The 19,979-nt window shown below is 32.3% G+C and overlaps 1 long non-coding RNA gene across 2 annotated transcripts; it reads right to left on the reverse strand.

Annotated features, from left to right (window-relative positions):
* Positions 1-4,860: 4,860 nt before the first annotated feature.
* Positions 4,861-8,339, reverse strand: LOC136272311 (uncharacterized). Of its 2 annotated transcripts, none has more exons than XR_010710290.1 (3): positions 8,279-8,339; positions 5,973-6,806; positions 4,861-5,624 (listed from the first exon to the last, which is right to left on the reverse strand). It is a non-coding gene; the product is annotated as an uncharacterized lncRNA (long non-coding RNA). The 2 variants fall into 2 exon arrangements; XR_010710289.1 differs by having other exon boundaries at positions 8,268-8,320.
* Positions 8,340-19,979: the final 11,640 nt, after the last annotated feature.

Here is a 19,979-nt window from a genome sequence, read left to right on the forward strand (position 1 = left end):
GAGACTCAATTTCAAAGTATTATTTTCATACCAGGCAAGTTCTTCGTTTAACTTACTTCAAGTTTAGGATAACTTTAAAAAGTACATCATTTATGTACATGTATATAATCAATTTAATTATAATAAAAGTGTGGATGTGGTGGTGGGGGAAATGACCCAAAAATCAATTTTCTAAGCGTTAACTTAAGGGAAATTTTGGCTGAGAGAAAGGGGGGCATTGCTCCCACTGGACCATCTAAAAGGTACTGTTAGCAAGCTCACAAATGATATCCCCGCTAAGAAAGAAGTCATTACTCACGTATTTCTCTATCAGAGAATAATGGATGGTTCTTTTTCTTTAGTGAGTCAGACAAGGCAGGGTATATTTACAGGTCACAAGTAATCTTTATGTCAAACTCTAGCTTTTACTCATTTCCATTAATACAATATATGACACATGTTTAATATCACTTTGAACTTACGCAACTGACCCTGGGTCAAGTTCGTGACACATCATCGGTCATCAGGAATCTTTACATGAAATAGAAACTCCCAATGTTTTTCCTTAAATGACTTAGGGACAAATCATTACACACCCTCAGGTCATAAGCAATCTTTGTGTGAAGTAATAAATTCCAAAGTGGACCGGAAACAAATTTTGCACTTTTCCTGCCAGTGACCTTTACTTTGTCCAAATGACCTTGGGTTTAGGTCATGACGCTTTGTCAGGTAATGAGTAATATTTGTATGAAGTAAGAACACTTCCAATGTTTCTCCATCAGAAAGATATAGACCGGACACGACGTACGGACGGACAAGGTGATTTTTATTTACCCCCCCCCCCTGAATTTATTTTCGTGGAGTATAAAAATCCTTTTCGCCCGTTTTGTGCGGCACAAAAAAAGACCTATATTTTCAATTATTTCTATTATATCACATATAAATATACATGTAAATGTATGATTTGTATGCACATTTGAGTTCTTCTCATCATTGTCGGAAAGGATAAGAAACCCTTGGGGTCCAATAATGTCTTTTCATGGGCATTTGTCAATTTGCATCACTAAATGATTTCCAAGCGGTAAGCTATCAAAGCTTTTGAGATGTTACATGTAGATATTGAATTTCTATATATCTAAATTTAAGGTTAGGAAAAAAAAACACTTTTTCATACAGTAAAAAAAAATCTAAAATAGCTTTATGTACGCGTACACATAAATAAGAAGATGTAGCAAAAGCTATAAAGACTTTATTTCTTCTGTTCTAGACTTTTTCAGAGTTAACAAACTACAAATTAACAATCTCCCATTTTGACAAGCTAGATTAAAAATAAAATATTCAGCTGAGTTTTAGGTCACTTAATCTGCATTACAACCTCATACTACACAACTTCAATGATTTTTTTTTCAATGTGCATATAACAATAAGTAAAATCCCCAAGAACAAATATCTATCGCAATTAAATGCATACATTTTTGGGAGGCAGAAAAGTCGCTATATTATAGTCTGCAAGTCAATTGAACTACTACAATTATTTCAAAGAAATAAGAAACTGTTGGCACTTACAGTACTCTATATCATTACTTCTAATCCTGAGAACAAATTTTATTTAATCTTTGACTTAAAACTGTTAACTTATAAAACCAGAGACATAAATAACTTATTAAGTTATTAATGTCTCTGATAATATATATTTTATTCTGTTCATAACTATAGAAGTTTAGCGTGTTCAACAGGTTAATTTTTTATCCACATTCTCAGATTGCGATATCGCACCTTTAATGTGAGGTTGATTGACATCGAATATTTAGACACTTATTGTTTAACAATTGACCGCTGCAGTGAAAGCATCCTTCCAAATGTTACTCAATTATTTATCAATTGCTGATCTGCAGCCCGGGGGCAATATTCTGATCGCTGACGCGACACGAGATTTTCGGTCGCACGTGGAGCGGATTGACTTAGCATAGACTGACCAAATAAACACACGGGTGGGAAAGTTACATACATTGAGGAGAAAAATGTACACATGTTAAGTAGTAGCCAAAAATAGGTCTTCGCCACATTTTGAAAAAAAATAAAGCCCTTGCACTGTGATCATGAAACCGATAAAATCTAAACAAATCTTGTTTAAGAACTCATGTGAACATTCTAAAAATAATCACTAAATCCCTCAATTCTGGACAATTCTTTTATCGTGTCAGCCTCTACAGCCAATCGCAACTTCTCGGGCCTTTCCGGCAAGCTCGGAAAAACACTTCGAATGTTTTACCTAGGCGTCCATGACAACCCCCCTTTTTTATAAAACTTGATATAATTACAACACATTTTATGATCTGTTGAGATGTGAGCTATACTTCATTAAAGGTATCAATATACACTAAAATATAACACAGAAACGACATACAAGACTTCTTGCCGATACTTATTTTAATGGGAAGCGACTCCATTTTGTATAAAATTCTAACATCCGGTGATGTTAATACATTCGAGGTGTATTTTCAAACTTGCCGGAAAGGCCAGAGAAGTTGCAATTGCCTCTACCGCATGTGTTAATTTGATATTTGATTTTTTTTTATCCTGCCTTGAACGCTTGGGGACTGTTTCATTTTCTATATTCGGCTAAATAATGCTTCCAATTTTGAGCTTTCTCTCTCTCTCTCTCTCTCTCTCTCTCTCTCTCTCTCTCTCTCTCTCTCTCTCTCTCTCTCTCTCTCTCTCTCTCTCTCATTTTATGTGCAACCTTATAAAGATGTCAACTACTTTTTACGATAGCTATAAAACCTCTCAGCAGTATTTAGTGGAAATATTCGTGGGTAAATAAAAAAATCTTAAATTGAAACACAAGTCAATCTTACATGTACCGGTCAAAATCTCGAATAAACAAATAGTTGGAATCGTACAAAATATCAATAAACATGCACGTGTGATAAAGTACATGTAGAAGAACACGAAGCTACCGCGGATCACTTGTCCACTCGCGCGGGATCTCCTTGGCTATGTTCTAGGGGTGATCATCATTTTAAGGTTTAATCTTTGTGGTTTTTCGTTGTTTATCTATAACATTATTAGTACATGTATAGTTTTTAGAACATTTTAGAATTACAAATTCACTATTGATTTATGTCTGATGATGTTTCTGATTTGGAATAATATCGCCTATATCAATTTTTAGAGGGGCTTCTCAATTCACATTCTAATGTTTAATTAAATAAATTGAAGGTGAACAAACTTTAAGAACATAAAATTGAAACATTTCTTGTATATATATCTTGTTATTAGATAACCGCTTCCCTCTAGGTAGTGCAGCCGCGACCGATTTCCTCGGCCGACTTACGTAAAGGTAAAACACACATAGAGAGCTCAGAACCCAGGAAGATTTACAATGTTTGCAGTATGATTACTAAACTCTAATTAATATAAGTTTTTTCCCCCTTTAATCCCACAGTTGATCTTTCTGTCTGACACTGCTTCAGTTCGAGAATAGCATTGCTTTTATGATTAAACAGAACGATTTCTTATTGACACTCTATCGTTTAATTCAAATTAAGAATAGTAAGCTTTAATGGCATTGTGTACGATTCTTGTGTTTGCGGCTAAATAAAATCACATATGACAGACGCGATCCTTGTGTATTAGATAACCGCTGACCGCTAGGTAGTCCATCCGCGACCTTGGCGATCGATTTTCTCGGCCGCGGGCGAGATGGGTTATGTAATGACGCACACAACAAAGAATTTAGGTCGATTTGAAATGCTTGCAGTAAAATGACTCAAATCTATTTCATGGAAGTTATTTTTTTTTAAATCTAGTTTATGTATCTCACTAGATAAGAACAAGAACGTTTATATTTTCTCGTTTTTGTTTTTCTTAACGGTTGTCCACTATAGGACCTAAACAGAGGTGACTCAAAAAAAAAGGCTGTAAGAAAAACATGTACACGTATACTTTTTAGAAACTTTTTCAAATGAATCAAAGCATCCCGTATATGCTGGTACACTTTCAGCTGTTAATTTATGTACGTTATGCGCACGAAGACGATTCGCTTACTTGTCAAATGAATACAGGTACATGTTAACAAGACAAGCTTTTTACACTCATATTTCGCATTACCGGTACAAAATAATTTTGTAACGACATTGATAACACAATAATGAACAACTTTTCTATCGACAGCTATAGCGAAATATTAACCATTTTTGAGTTATAAAGCGAAGACTTTTAAGGGCTCTAGACCCCTAATTTAAGGGGCCAACCCTTTTTCAATGGTGTCAGGTGAAAGCCCTTGATATTTTGCAGATATTTTGTTCTATATGTGTTTAGAGAAAATTTTAAACTAAAGAGCTACATAACAAAAACACACCCAAAAATCAGCATTTTTTGAAACACAAATTCAAATTAATTTTTTGAAACTTTAAAGGAGGAAAATTGTAAAAACAAAACTCGGAGGACAACGTTCAAACTCTCTATTTTTAAGATTTGTGACTTTGTAACACATGCTGTGAGCGGTTTCAGAGCCTTTGCGTGCACAAGAATGCCTATATTTTTGGGAAAAAGGGGAATAACTCGGTACCGGAAGTGTCGATTTCAACGATTTTCATTAGATATTGAGAAATAGTAACTACAAATAAGCTCTGAAAATTTGAACTTTATAGGACAACAAACAAGCAAGATATTTGAGTTTTAAAAAACGTCTAGAAGAAAAAAAAGAATAAAAAGAATTACCAACAGAATCAGTACAAGGTCTTCCGTTGAAAACGGAAGACCTTAAAAAGAAAAATAAGAAAAATCTTAACCCGCACAATAATAGAAAGATCTTCCGTTGGAAACGGAAGACCTTAATTATGGCGTGTATCGCTTTAAGTTACAAGATTCATGACGTGGACCTTTATAAATATTTAATTTTCATCTATACATTTACATATACATATACAACATGATAACTTTTAAAGGTATGTGTGGTGCTTATGAACTCTTTCGTTGTTGAGCCACCTTTTTGTCAAAATTTATTCGTGAAACACATACTTGAAAAGGTATACGTTACTTTCAGTTCGCAGAAAAAAAAATTTCTACAAATAACAAAAATATATAAATAATAATAAGAATAAATAATAATAAAGATAATAATTATAATAAATGTATTATTACAAATAATGAAATCAACAAAAATTGTCATGGATTTTATCCTTTTATCAATATGGCAATCTATATTTAGATTTGTTGATGTAATTGTTAGTTGGAAGGAATAGACTCTCTTTGCCCAAATGCAAGCCATACTATAAATAATAGGAGTGACGGAGCTCACAAACATATACTGAAGAATAAAGTTGTAGGCCCTTTTTCGGGATATTTGCACTTTCACACAACCGCGTACAACACATCTGGTCCTAGCTGGGGTTGGAACCTTGTCCCCGAAGTTAATTCCAGATCCTGATTTCTTTTAACGCAAAGACATTCAATCGTTATTTACTGTTTTTTCTGTCGGTATTAAATGATTTGATATGAATCAAATCCAGTGCATTACCCAAAGGTTGAGAACATGTTATGTTGTTAGTTGTAATCCTTTCCTTTTAAGTGCATCATGCTGTCTTTTTAATCCCCATCGGAAATCGTATTGCGTTTTATTTCGATTTCATATTCCAAAACTACAACAGAAAACTTTAATGAAAAAGCAATTAAAATTGAATAAGTGATCCCCATTGTCTAAATTCTAAAAAAAGAATAAAGCTGTGTTTATGTATGAGTCTTGTATAGACGAACAACACCAATATGTGATTTCAAGCTGAAGTTCACACCTTTCAAGACATATAGATATTCGTTCACGTTGAATCGCATAAATTTGATTGAGAAGGGTTTTTTTGTAATGTTTAACAGTCAACACATATGTCAGATTTTTTTTTAAATTGCACAGAAATTGGTCAGAAATACATGCTATCATTTGATATTATTCCGAAAAGCACAACACAGCATGTTTGATCAAAAAGAATTCTTACCTCTTATAGGTACATCAGATTGTGCCAGGAAACCAAATTGTTGAGTTAGTTGTTTTGTGTCGATTTTTGGAAACGAAAAGCTTGGTAAGGTAACGACGAATTTTGGTGGCATTTCCCTAAATTCTGCATTTCTGGATTTGTACTTACAAAGAAGACTGACATCATTGCTATCCTTTAATTTTTTGAGATCACCAATAGTCTGTGACATTTCTGAAATGCTGCGATTTATTTCATCTTCTTGCTTTTGAAGAAAAACTATGTGTTCCGATTCCGTTTTTACAATACCAGATTTCAGTTCTTTTATGATGTTGTCTATTTCTCTGCGCCAGTCTTCTTCCCGATCATTGATAGCTGATATCAATTTCTCGGAGTTTCTTTTCAAATTAGCCCTCTGAACTAGAAAAGATGATGCAATCTCTTGGTAACATGGATAAATAAATTTTCCTAGCTCTTCTAAATCTGCTCGTAAGGCTTTATTTTTTCTTTCAAAAAACTTTGCAATGTCTACCACATCGTGAATCTTATGTTTTTGGGAAGAAACACATTGTACACAAACAGGAAAGTCACATTGTTCACAATGGAGTTCGCATAGTCTTGCGAGATGAATGTGGCATTCAGGATAACTAATTTTACGAATCGATTGTCGCTGTTTCATTGGAATCACTATGTGAAATTTGGATTCATCCAATAGATGTTCCCCGACACAGGCCTTACAGAGGTGGATATGGCAAATTTCACAGAAAAGTGGAGGAGCAGGTGTTTCACACATTTCACAACGAATGACATCCTGGAGAGCGTAATCTGGGTCCATGATTTAGGAACTTTTTGCAAGATCTGAAGAAAATGAGCACAAGATGGACAATATCGTATTAAATTATCGTTGTTATACCGGTACTTTTACACTAAATGAAGGCCCAGTAATTAATACTTTATATTTTAATATAATGCAATGACCTTTATTTGTTTTGTTGCAACTGACTGAAAAATAGTACAAACTTTGTAATTTTATTTCAATTTAGGGAGCAGGTGTAAAGTGCGTCGTATCTTTTTTTTAGATTATGTTCTTAATGTCAAGTCTCAATATAACTTTTATCCTTTAATGATCTCAAATTCGAAATGGCATTACCTCTGTATTGCCTTTAGTACTTGTTTGAGTTCTAATTGTTGATATAAGGCAAACTCTTCAGATATAGGACTTAGATACACGTGGGTGTTTTTAAATAAAGACTCGTATTTTTATTCTAATTATAGAAGTGTTAATTGTAGCAAGATGATCGTTATGGTTGGGTTGTAATATAATCCAACGAAGCGCAAGCGGCTTTTTGATATATTTGATCACGCCCCGGCAATAATTATTACCTCATAATATTCAAAGAATTATATGATTATTTCTTTTTATACAATAACTTATTAACACGTTGTCGTTAATACATTTTTCTGCTATTGCAAACGAAACGCAGAAAAATATAAGTATTTTTTACATTAAGGTAGAACGATTATCAGATTACATGTATATTTTAAAAGATCACACAAAAATAAAACTATAAAGTATGAAATATATGTTAATACAGACTTTTTTCTAACGGAAATTCATCTAGAATATAATTTATTTTAAATGCATGTACATGCAACAAACGTTTCTCAAGTAACAAGATCTGAATGTGAAATGTTTCAGTTGATTATCGCACACAGCACCTGACGTTTATTTATCTCTTGATAAAATAACATAATTTATATTACCTTCTACCTAATAATCTACAAAGTACACAGCGACGCCATCTTCGATTATTTAAAATTGTTACATTATTCCACCTTTACCATTGCTTACATTAGCCAGTTATCGCATATCTAAGACAATAAGTAGATGCAGTTTAAGGGGTTTATTTTTGTTAATTAATGGCAGGTGTAATGCGCCGTTTTAGTTGACTCGATAGTAAGCTTATAATTAGATGTTAAAGACGGAGAGAACCGCAATTAATTTTACCGATGAAAGCGAAATTTTTTTAATAAATCCAAAATAGCGGTAATGTATACCTTGTGCATCATTAGGCAAAGGATTAATTTTTTTTTATTATAAAAAAAATAACTAACGTCAAGTGCCTGTGTTGCCGCCCTACTTTTCTATCCTATTCATAAAAAATTCTGGTTGTCTGCCAATCAATTTCACATGAGAGTCAAATTTCGAAGTCAAATTGTATAACTAAATCAAAGAAAACATTACAAGATCTGTCCAGCTTTTAAAAACAGATTTTAACGTTTAAACAAGTATGAAATACCTATATGAATTCAACTTACACTGTACAAACCTTGTTATTTCAATATGGCGATTCCAGGTAGGTACGCGTCTTGGTCTAGAAAGATCTATCTAGTAAGATAACATCGACATTGAGGTACATGTAGAAACAAGCAACTATGTACAAGTTGATATACAATCGCTGAAATTGGATACCAGTGTTGCAGTGTATGCTCGTAGCTCTAAAGCGATTTTCACTCTAGAATTATCGATAAAGTGTAGGTTTTTTACTGCACCTAAAACACAGGTAGTGTCCTTTCCGATATTATATATTTCATTTTATCAAATAAGAAATACAAAATGATTACTTTAAAGTAGTCATGGTGTATATTTTATTTGATAAAATGATATATATCGGAAAGGACAGATATATTTATTACAGTCTATGTGTGTTTAATTAAATATATATGAGTTAATTTGTTTTGTGTAGAATATTGATAGAGGAATATTTAGTCATAGTTTGTATAATAAAGTAGACTAGTAATTTGGTTTTATTGATCTCAATATTTTGTTCAGGTTTACGGTTTATAGCAATGAACACATTTATTTTCTTTTTCTTTTAACTCAAAATTCAATTTCCAAAAGAGTCTTAGAACAAAGAATCTGAATTTTGATTGGCTGAAATAGACCAGGTCTCCGATTAAGGTAGCGTACCATACCTCGGTTATTCTGATCGGAGACCTGTATCGATAAAGTCATAATTATTTTCTGAAGGCTTCCCTGCTTCTACTTCCAGTGCAATTGTCTCAAATCTTTTTAGACTGGACATAGCTAAACGGGTGCTCCCACTGCAAGCGAGTAAATCATTCCCCATTCTCATATCGACGACGAAGCTGTCACGATAGTAGAATCATAAATATTTTTCAAGGTAATATCAAATCGTATAATTCTAAATAAATCTCTGAATGATGTTCTGATCTTTTTAATACCTTTTTTTGTAAATCAACAAGCTATAACAATATAAAAAAATTGATCGCCATTAGAGTGCTTACATGTCATCAGATGTCTCGATCTGAAAATTAGACAATTATTTCAATTATTGACTTCTCTAATACAACCATATTTATCGCCACATATATTGAAAAGACTTCCTGTCTAAGTGTTATATGCGTTGACGAGTGGTAACGCGTTGGTCTTTATGATTTTGCGGTCACTGGATCGCTTTCACCTACATGTAGTAGTAAATGTTTTTTTCTTTTCATTTTAAGCATGAACTGAATAGTGATTTTAAATTATATGTATCTAATCTACTGGGTATTCTAAAACTCTTTTGTTTAATTCTGAGTATAAGCACAACCAATATACTAATATCTTTTCAATGATACTTTACTCTAATTTTAATTATATTTATTCTTTTTTACTGGGAGTTATCAACTGTCTTTATACACGCAGTTCTAAACATTTATTTCTCGATGCAGGTTTCCTGAAATTATGACAATTCATTCATTATAGATACCATTATAACATCAATACATAGGTATTGTGACATGTAACTGTATCTATTTTTAGTAAGAGTTACTTTCCGTTCAAACACGAATGAAGGCGAAATGATGAGAACAAGACAGATACAGATATAAAAGTTTGATGCACTTTTACATATTTAATTAAGTTACAAGATTCATGTAATGTTCAGTTATAAACCCTTACATGTAAGTACAAAATACTTACTTTAACTGATATGTTAAGTACACATAAATGTATATGTTTTCTTTGGTCTTTGAGCCATCTTTTTGTCAAATATGTACGTAAAACGTCCTTGTAAAAGTATACCTTACTTTCAGAATACAGCAAAATAATTATTGTAATAGTTGCAAATATTGAAATCTACAAAAAAAATAAACATTGTCATATGATTTTATCCCCTTATCAAAACGGCAATAAATGTTTGATGTAATTGTCAGAAGGAGTTGACTCTATATATCTGTTCAAATGCTGAGTTATGCCTGATTACTAGTACTCACCACAACTTCACAGTCATTTCTATATCTTTATTTCACAAATAAATTCAATGTAACAAGATAAGAAATATGCATTTGGTATTAAATCAGAAACATCGTGTAAACTGTTTTCCCAAGGAACCAGAATAACACACATCATTCGTTTTTTGATTTTGAGATTTGAAAATTCCATGTCTTCTCTGTAGAACATGCCAATTTTCCTTCAAAGCTTCAGAAGCTCATCGTCGTCATCATCTTCATAACGTCGCTCTTTTTCTGTTGCATAATACCTTTCCTCATTTGACCATTTCTTACTGTGTTCAGGATTGATGAGTTCGTCGTGTAGCGATAGTATTTCTGAGTGAAGAGTGTAGAGGGGACTTTAACGTATAGTCGCTTTTTCTTTTTTATTGGAGAGTGCTGACAGAGAACCAAAGTGTTTAAATAAATGCTTTTTGTCGATTCTTTGAAAAGATAAGCTAGGTAGGTAAACTATGAATTTGGGTGGGAGTCTTCTAAATTCTGCGTTTCTGGATTTGTACTTAGAAAGAGGACAGGCATCATTTGAATCCAGTACTTTCTTAAGCTCACTTATCCTTTCTGTAAATTCTGTAAGGGTGTTGTTTATCTTATCCTCTCCTTTTTTGAGGACAGTCAGATGACTGAGTTCTGTATTTTCAGTATCAGTTTTCGATTTACTGACAACGTCGTCAATTTCTCTGTGCCAGTCTTCTCTGCTTTTCTTGAGATATGTTATCAATTGGTCGGTGCTTCTTTTAAAATCGGTCTTTTGATCCAAGGTATTTTTCTTTCTTTCCAAAAGAAATCTACTGCATCGTGAGCCTCATGTGTCTTAGAGAAAACGCATTGAACACAAATAGGAATGTCACTTTGTTCACAATGGAGTTCGCATAGTTTTGAAGTATGTTCTGGGCATTTAGAATACATTAGAAGAGATTGTCGGTGTTTGACTGGTACCCCTATGTGAAGTTTAGATTCATTTCATACATGGTCCCCCACACAGGTCTTACAGAGGATAATGTGGCAGATGTCACAGTAAAGTGGAAGAACAGGTGTTTCACACAAGTGACAACGTACGACATCTTGAGCGCTGTTACATGGGTCCATGACTTTGAAACCTTAGCTATTAGCAAAAAAGGTGTCAAATCTGAAGAAAAAACTCACAAGATTAAACAGTGTTACACTGTATGGATTTTATATGATATATTTATTTTCAACATAAAGCGAATTGGATCATTTTAAAGATTAATTTTACTCTTTATTACATCAATTTACATACAAAAACAATTGTCTCATTTATAATCATTTAAAAGTTTTATGCGCAAAATTCACTGAACATTATGATTAAAATCAGAACTACAGACCCTCACTAATCCAACATGCCGTCTGTAGATATCTTCTCTTTCTTGTTCTTGGCACTGTTTTAGATCATGTGGTTTATTTAAGATTAAGAGTTTCTGGACAGTAGAAACATTAATACCCATTAACAAATGCCAGACATCCCTGGTTATAGGACATACAGCTTGCAACAACAATATGAATATAACAAAGCTCGTGTATTTAGGAACAGATGTGTCAATAGTTTCACCGTGTTTTCAAACACGGAAGTTTTAACATACTGTTCTCACTTTAAATTGTTTTTTAATCTATAAACCATTTTGGATTTATATACCTTATTAGCAAAATAAGAAATAATTGTATTAAAAATGTTATGTGAATGTGTTTCTACATATAAACGGCGTACAACATGTTACCATTGAACAGCAGATTCAATTGCAAAGCAGTGTTCAAATAATGCCAAACGCGTTTGGCGTAATTGCAGTAATAAAAGGTGTCTAAATATCTTCATTGGCGATGCCACAATAGACACATTTTGGATTTTTTTATGAAAAGAATTGTTACACAGAATAATGGTGACGATATATCGACGACCTTAGATATTCTACAAATATACGTACCTATATGATTCATTTTTCATTCTTTGTGCCAGTTACTGTGCAAGTTTTGGATGTTTATTATCATTTGAATGTTAATTATGATTACTTGTAATGACAATGATACCAAAACATTTCTTACACAATATTTTAATGCTTTACATTCAGTCGTTATTCACAGCTTCTTCTATTGGTGTTAAATTAAATCCAGTGCTTTACCAAAATGTTGAGAAATTACCGGTACATAATGTTGGTAGTTGTAGCCAAAATGTTTTCTGCTGTGCATCATGCTATGTTTTAAATCATCTTCTTAAACTACAACAAAAAGGTCTGATAGAAAATCAATGAGAATTGAATTAGCTTTTCCCCATTGTCTAAATACTAAGAAAGGATAAAACTAAGTTTATGTTTGTTTTTGATTAAATTAGCACCCCCCCCCCCTCCCCACTTTTCCCACAGTCGGACAAATTGTGTAAAATGCAAACCCCAAACAACAATTGATTTAGAAAGATTACGTGATGTTAGTTGACTAGTTTCATATGTTGCTTGATGTTTCGTACACTGTACAGATGTAATCGATCTATTTAAGCAATATAATGTTTTCTTAAAAGGTTCATGACGTTATGAAGGTTTCAACCATTGTAGAAAAAATACAAAAACCCGCTCCAACGGATAATGCAATTTTCTTTAAAAAAAAATTGCTGCTTTCATAGCCCATGTAAACTATCAAAAATACATTTTACCGATTACAGATTACAGTTAAACTGGATGTTCGTCATTTAATCTCATTTTGATTAAAATGTTTGAAAAAATAATAAAATTGCTTATTGTCAATCAATAAAGAGCAATTTTCAAATATACATGTATATCATGGAATCTTGTTTGGACTTACGGCATTAGTTCTCAATCTTCGATTAGTCACAAAAAAATTATGAATCAAGTTTTAAATATTTCAAGAAATTTCTATGTTCATATGCCTAAAATAGATAAATTAGATTTGGAAAGGGGTTTTGTTATAAGTAGCTGTGTCAACGCAAAGTTAACACACATTAAATATTACAGCAGAATATTTCTGCCTTCTGATTTCAATGTATTTTTCAATAGAATCTGTTGAAATGAAAGCAAATAATGTAAACATGTCCGTGGGGAAATGCAAAGCAACACTTTAACCAGATAAGAAAATGGAATTTATTTTTAGAACTTATCAAATATCGCCAACATATGACCTGTTTTGATTACTTGTATTGCTTTGGAATGACACAGTTGATACAACCGAATCAAGCGACTGTGTACTTTCTAAGGAATATAGTCTTTGTCTGGTATCACGAGATTAAGTGTACAGTTGTTCTTCTGTTTTATGGAGAGGGCTGTTAGAGAACCAAGCTGATGACTACAAGTTGTTGTTCTGTGTCGAATCTTTTAGAAGAGAAGCTTGGTAAGGTAACAATGGGTTTTGGGGTCTTCTAAATTCTGCAGGTCAGGATTTGTACTGTATAAGAAGGCTGACATTATTTGAGTCCTTTAATTTTTTTAGCTCACCAAAAGTATGTGTAATTTCTGAAATGGTACGATTTATTTCATCTCCTTGCTTTTTAATGAAACCAACATGTTTGGATCCTGTTTTTTTATATAAAATTTCAGAGTTCTGATTACTAGCATGTTGTCTATTCCTTTTTGTCAGGTTTCTCTTCGCTCATTGATTGACGATATCAATTTTTCAGTGTTTGTATTCAGATCAGCCATTTAACTGCTACATATGTAATAATTATGCGATCTGTTGATAAAGAGGATAAATGAATTTTCCCAGCTCTTCTAAATTTGCTTGTAGTGCTTGATTCTTTCTCTCTAAAAACTTTGAAAAGTATACAACATCGTAAGCCTTGTATTTCTTGAAAGAAACACAACTCGAAAGAGTCACATATACAAGAAATTCAAAATATGAAATGAAATATCGAACAAGGCGTTGGCAGATATTCAACAGGCTTCTCCTTTAAGATCAGATGATTGACTTAAATGATTTAACCAGATATATAGAGGCTTTTGCATTAACTGGTTTGACTAGTAATTGATTTGTTGCATGAGTTCTGAGTTCATTCTGTCAGCATTTGCAACTGTTCAAACATATCCTTACGAACACGTCCAAATAGGTAATATACGGCAACGTATAATCGCTTCCTTGTTGTGCAAAACAAAATAAGTGTTATCTGCCTTTAAAATGTATATAATATCAAAACCATATCAATTTTTACAAGGAATAAGAACACTTTGGATGATTTAACCGCTTAAATCAAGGTTTGATGACTTTAATAAAAATTATAATAACCAATTTACTTTATAAATTTGTCGCATTTATAAAGATGCCTAAAACTGTTCTTTCAATTCTTTTTAATAATAAGTAATCATATTGATATGATACTTTTTGTCAGGCTTTAGTATCTATATTTTGATGACTTCAGCCCATAGATGCTCTTGGGCTTAAGTAATTTGTGTTGGGATACATATCCTTAAATTCAGGTAACAATTAGAGATTTGGTTACGAACAAAGTTACCGACTGAAGCCAAACAAATTGTATTATATCAACATGCTCAATTCTCATTACAAAAGTTGAGAGAGTATTTGATCGCATTTGTATAATTACGAAAAATGTTTATTGCCAAAGCTTGATATGAGAGGTTGTTCTTTCTGTGTCGCATTCTTGTCGACAATATATACTAAAGTGAACGTACATTTAATCACTTATAATAGATTATGAATTAAAAGGTTTAGAATTATAGATAAATACAAACAGTTTAATGTTTTGTTTCATGTCATAAATGAAGGGATTGGTTGCAGAAAAAAACTTATCGCGGTCTTTACTCGTATTTATTACGCAATGCAAGCAACTTTTAATATGTTTTTTACGCTGCGACCATGGGGTGAGCTCAGCATATGATTGAATATATGTATAAATGTATCATTATTAATATGATAAATTAAATAAGAAGATATTAAGAAAACATTGTTTTACAAATGAATGCAAAAAAAAGTAAGTGAATTTGAGTTCATAAAAATACATAATACCCTCTTTTTTAAAAATCCTTATTCATAATTTTAGCAATACCACGAGTTTTTATTGATTTATGAGTAAAACTAGTTAAATTTCGGATACAATGTTGTTGAAAAATTAAGATTTTAACCTAATGTTCCATGCAGAGATTTTTTTCGTTTTTAAAAGTGATTGTAACGTCAGTTCTCTCTGAGAAAGTCCCCTGAGAAAGATATGTCATGAGTAACAGGAATTTGCATAATTCACCGGAATCCTCTCATTGTTTTGACAGTGAACATTCAAATGAGTGCAAGTTGTAATTGTTTCTTATCTCTGAAGAAATGCCCCCTTTCGTTAGTTTTTACAAGATTTTCAGAAGATTTTGGTAATGCCGGCAGATTTCGGTTATTCAATTTACAGTCATTTCAAATAGAGTTTCTTCCCCTTATTTTAGGTAATCGTTACAACCTAGTTCACGTCGGTTTAGTGTGGCTCTTAAAAACTCCACTGAGAATACAAATTACGAGTATTATCTTGTTCTATTACATTAAAAGCATGAAAGAATCTTACGAAGCTACGTAAACCGTATATCCGGGTTTTTCGCGTGTTACAAAATTTGTGAAAAACTTCCTTAATTTGCGTCAGCTTGTTTGCGATTTTAAAGTTTCCTCTAGCAAACAATATCAGATATAATTTTTGCATTTAAATAGAGAGATCGCGTAAAGAAGCGAAAATAAGATTACAGCGAAAATTATCGGATATAAGATATATATTTAAATTTGTTTCACAACAGTTATGAATAATCAAAGAATTCACAACAATTATTAGGCTTCTTTTCAACTTTAGAATTTACTAACTAAAACATTCACATAAACTGAGTATGTCTGATATCAATAGATATAATAAGATCAAATGACGTAAGTATGGTTCCACCTTTTTTTAAGCTTGATAATTATATCACACACGAAATAAAACTTAGTCGATGTCTTATTCTCAAATTCGTTAAAATCACGTTAATGCATATAATGATGAACATCATATCTAGATTTTAATGTACTGGGGTTTCATCAATATTCTTTGAATACCAATTTTCGTGGATTTCGTTATTCAGTTGATCCATGAAATTAAGTGTACATTGAAGTGCAATTTTTAATAACATTTTGTATTGATAAGACCACTGGCCACGAATTCACGTTTCCCTGAAACTGTGATTTTCACTTTATCCACGGAAATTGATACCCTTGAATATTAATAAAACTACAGTATTTACTTCTGTATTAAAATATGATACAAGTGGTTACACTTTATCAATAAATTGAAAACATTTGGGAAGTTTGGTTACACTTTATCAATAAATTGAAAACAGTCGGGTAGGTTGATCTTCTTTCTGCTGCCAGATATCCTTTGATAACCAATAAATAACAGAACGACTCTGAAGAAATCTACTCGTGTTCAAAATAGTTCTACATCTGTAAATCTTATTATCAGCACCATCTACTGCCTTATATTAAATACTGTGGTTTCATTAATATTTGTTGGTATCAATTTTCGTGGGTTTAATGATATTAACAGTTTCAAGGACACGTAAATTCGTTGTTCATGATCCTATCAATACAAAATTCAAGTAGAAATTGCACTTCAATAAACATTAAATTTCGTGGATCGACCTCACAACGAAATCCACGAAAATTGGTATTCAACGAATATTGATGAAACCACAGTATTACATTTCACTTTTTAAAGCTCTAAGCATAGTGTACGTAGCGCGTTTTTGTCGCCAGATTTCTAAACCTACTTCCACTTTCGTTTTTGCGTTTCCAGAACACCGAATGCTAGCGAAAATCTTGATTGAGCCTGGATCAGTCATACTCTGGAGAACTCATAACAATGCAATAGGGAGAACTTTATATCTTCAAGTTATCTTACATGCAGATACATTTTTTTCTAGCAGTTTTAGATTGGCAATAAGTTTCATTTAATGCATATCATTATTATATGTCGGATACTAGTGTTTCAAAATATATCTTGATGATTTTTTTCGAATTTGAATTTGAAGAAAAAAAATTTATTTGGTATACAGTAAGCTGTGTTTTATGTGTTTATTAGCAATTGGAATAATTCTACGATATGAGTAAGGTTTTTTTGGTGATTTAAACGGTATAGTCTTGAAATTCCTGGCTTGCCGTTACCAAGTGTTTAAAATCTTATATAAAATATTATTATTTCTCCTTCTATCCGAACGGAAAAATCAAAGTGTCAGTGAGCCCATATTTATCAAAAGTGTTAATTATTGTAAAACACATAACATTAGCTGAAGAATATAACGAATTAAATCATTCACGAATAGGTTTATTCATGAAACATCATACATGTACATCCACACCCTGCTCTCACACACGCAGATATCAGCAGCATGGCTATTTTCCCGTGCTTAATTCCCGGATGATACTCTCAAACAATACACACAAAGAAACATAACTCTTACTCACATCATACTCATACATTCATACACAATCAGTTATTTCCCTTAAATCATATAAATATAGTACATTAGCCCTACATTAGCCCTTTTAAACAATGCGATCACCTGTTACAGTCAGTTCATGTATATCTTTCACAACATAGCATAGCATTGAAATTCCCTAGCATAGCATTGGAATATCATACCATAGCAAACAATCTCAGGGATTCTCATTCGTCATATCATACCATATCAAAACATACAACATGATTTTAACTCGGTTTAAAATGCCTCTATTTCAAAGAATAATTGTTCATATTGCAGATTAATGGTAAACTTTGGCTTCTTATCATTTTACATAGCATAAAATTGTTAAAGATATGAATGAAATGACTGTATTGGTACTATTGATTTGATATCGGCATTGAGCACAAGACCTTCGTTTACCCACAATATGTCGACCTAATACGTAATTTATCAACACCATTTTTTATATATAAATTGTATAATTTCTTATTTAACATATTTAGACTAACATTTTTTCCGCGATAATTTGTGCTACTTTTTATTAACCTTACTGTATGCAACATTTCACGAAACATTGTCTATCAGTTTGCCTGGATCTATAACTTGATTATGATTCACAACAATGATAGATTTTTGAAATTGCTTAAACGACGCTTTATCGGAGGCAAATCGCAATCGCAGCTTCTCCCGCATTTCACGCAGAGCTCATATGCATTGCAGGTGTCACTACAGTAATACTTTTTACTGTATATCCCTACCAAAAAAAGCTCATCTTTAGATACAATTTATGAATTTAAAACGAATTTCTGGGGAAAATCCACTTGAAATCTTTTTTTTTAAAAACAATTTATTTACAATCAAGTGGCAAAATCACAGGTGCATTCAGCAAGGCATTAAGTTTGTTTATGTCAAAGTGACACATGTGCTTGAAAATCATTATAACAACGAAAGCATTATTACAAAACTTGGACACATCTTGCACATAGTTTTTCATCTCATAAAAAGATCAGCAAGTGGAAACAGCCCAAAGTTCAAACGAGAAATTCTGAATTTTTTTGCCTTAGCCATATCTTTAAGTATACATACGCCGAGACACTGTTGCGACACCTGCATAAAATCCCATTTCAACACCTTAATATAAACATGACAACTTTTCGTCTTTTGAGATGTGAGCAAGTTTTCATTAAGGTCATCGATATTATACTCTATGATTTACCACAGTCGACACTGAAATCGATGAGAAGCGACTCCATTTTGTATAATATTCTATCATCTTGTAACGTTAATACAAGGAGATGTTTACGTCAATCTTTGCATGGGGTATTGGAGTTTAAGGGGGAATTATTGTTTGAATACCAAAACTAAAATTTAGACGAATAAGTGTCATTTCCTGAAATGAAGATCTGCAATGCGATCAGTATTATTTTATTTTTGTCTAAACGTTTTGGTTTTTAGCCGGGCTTCTGCAGGCAAATCGCCATTGTTACATAAATAGCACAACTTCAAAAGTAAACAAAAAACCAAACAGCGTCAAAGTCAAAGCTTCTGCTTTACCAAATAGTTACACAAAAAGCCACGTTTTGTCAAAAGTGTTTGCATTTTGTTTCTTTTTTTATAATTTCGAGAAAATTGTCTATCTTTTTTAGTTTCCTTAATAATAACGTGTTTTTAAAAAAACAAGACTATGCGTTTTGGACACATACAATGCGCATGAATTTCCATGAACTACTTTGCTGCGCGTTGAAGATATGGGGATTGAATATATAACGCTTGTTGCAAAATTCAAGACAGAAACTGTTGAACTTTTTCTACTAGACAGACTTATTTTTGTACTTTGATTTATTTTGGTATCGTAATTTGACATTATATGTACATGTAGGCGTTCAGCATTTGTATGGTTTACAAGATGTCAGATGTATCAATAAATAAATAATGAAAATTAGCAAATAAACGTACTGTCTCGATTTCCAAAAATGCGAAACTTTAAATCAATCATGATCTTTCTACAAGCTTTAAGGCAGATTATTATATTGTAATATGGGTATGTTGACTTCACAGTTAAATGGAGAAAACATTCTATGCTTCAAAAACAAAGATGCACATTCACTATTAAAAGTCATCAGCATATGTTGTTAAAACTGAAACTCGACAGCTACATTCTGTTAGAAAAGCATACCGGTAATTAAATTCAAATTCATTCCCGCTTTCATAATAAGTACATTTTTACAATAACGAACAAATTCCGGTTCAAATATGATTCTTTATATACATTTACATCACATGCGGTATATTTTAGCCCTTTTTTCCC

Source organism: Magallana gigas, chromosome 10 (genome assembly GCF_963853765.1).
Source record: "Magallana gigas chromosome 10, xbMagGiga1.1, whole genome shotgun sequence".
Classification (NCBI taxonomy): Eukaryota; Metazoa; Mollusca; class Bivalvia; order Ostreida; family Ostreidae; genus Magallana; species Magallana gigas.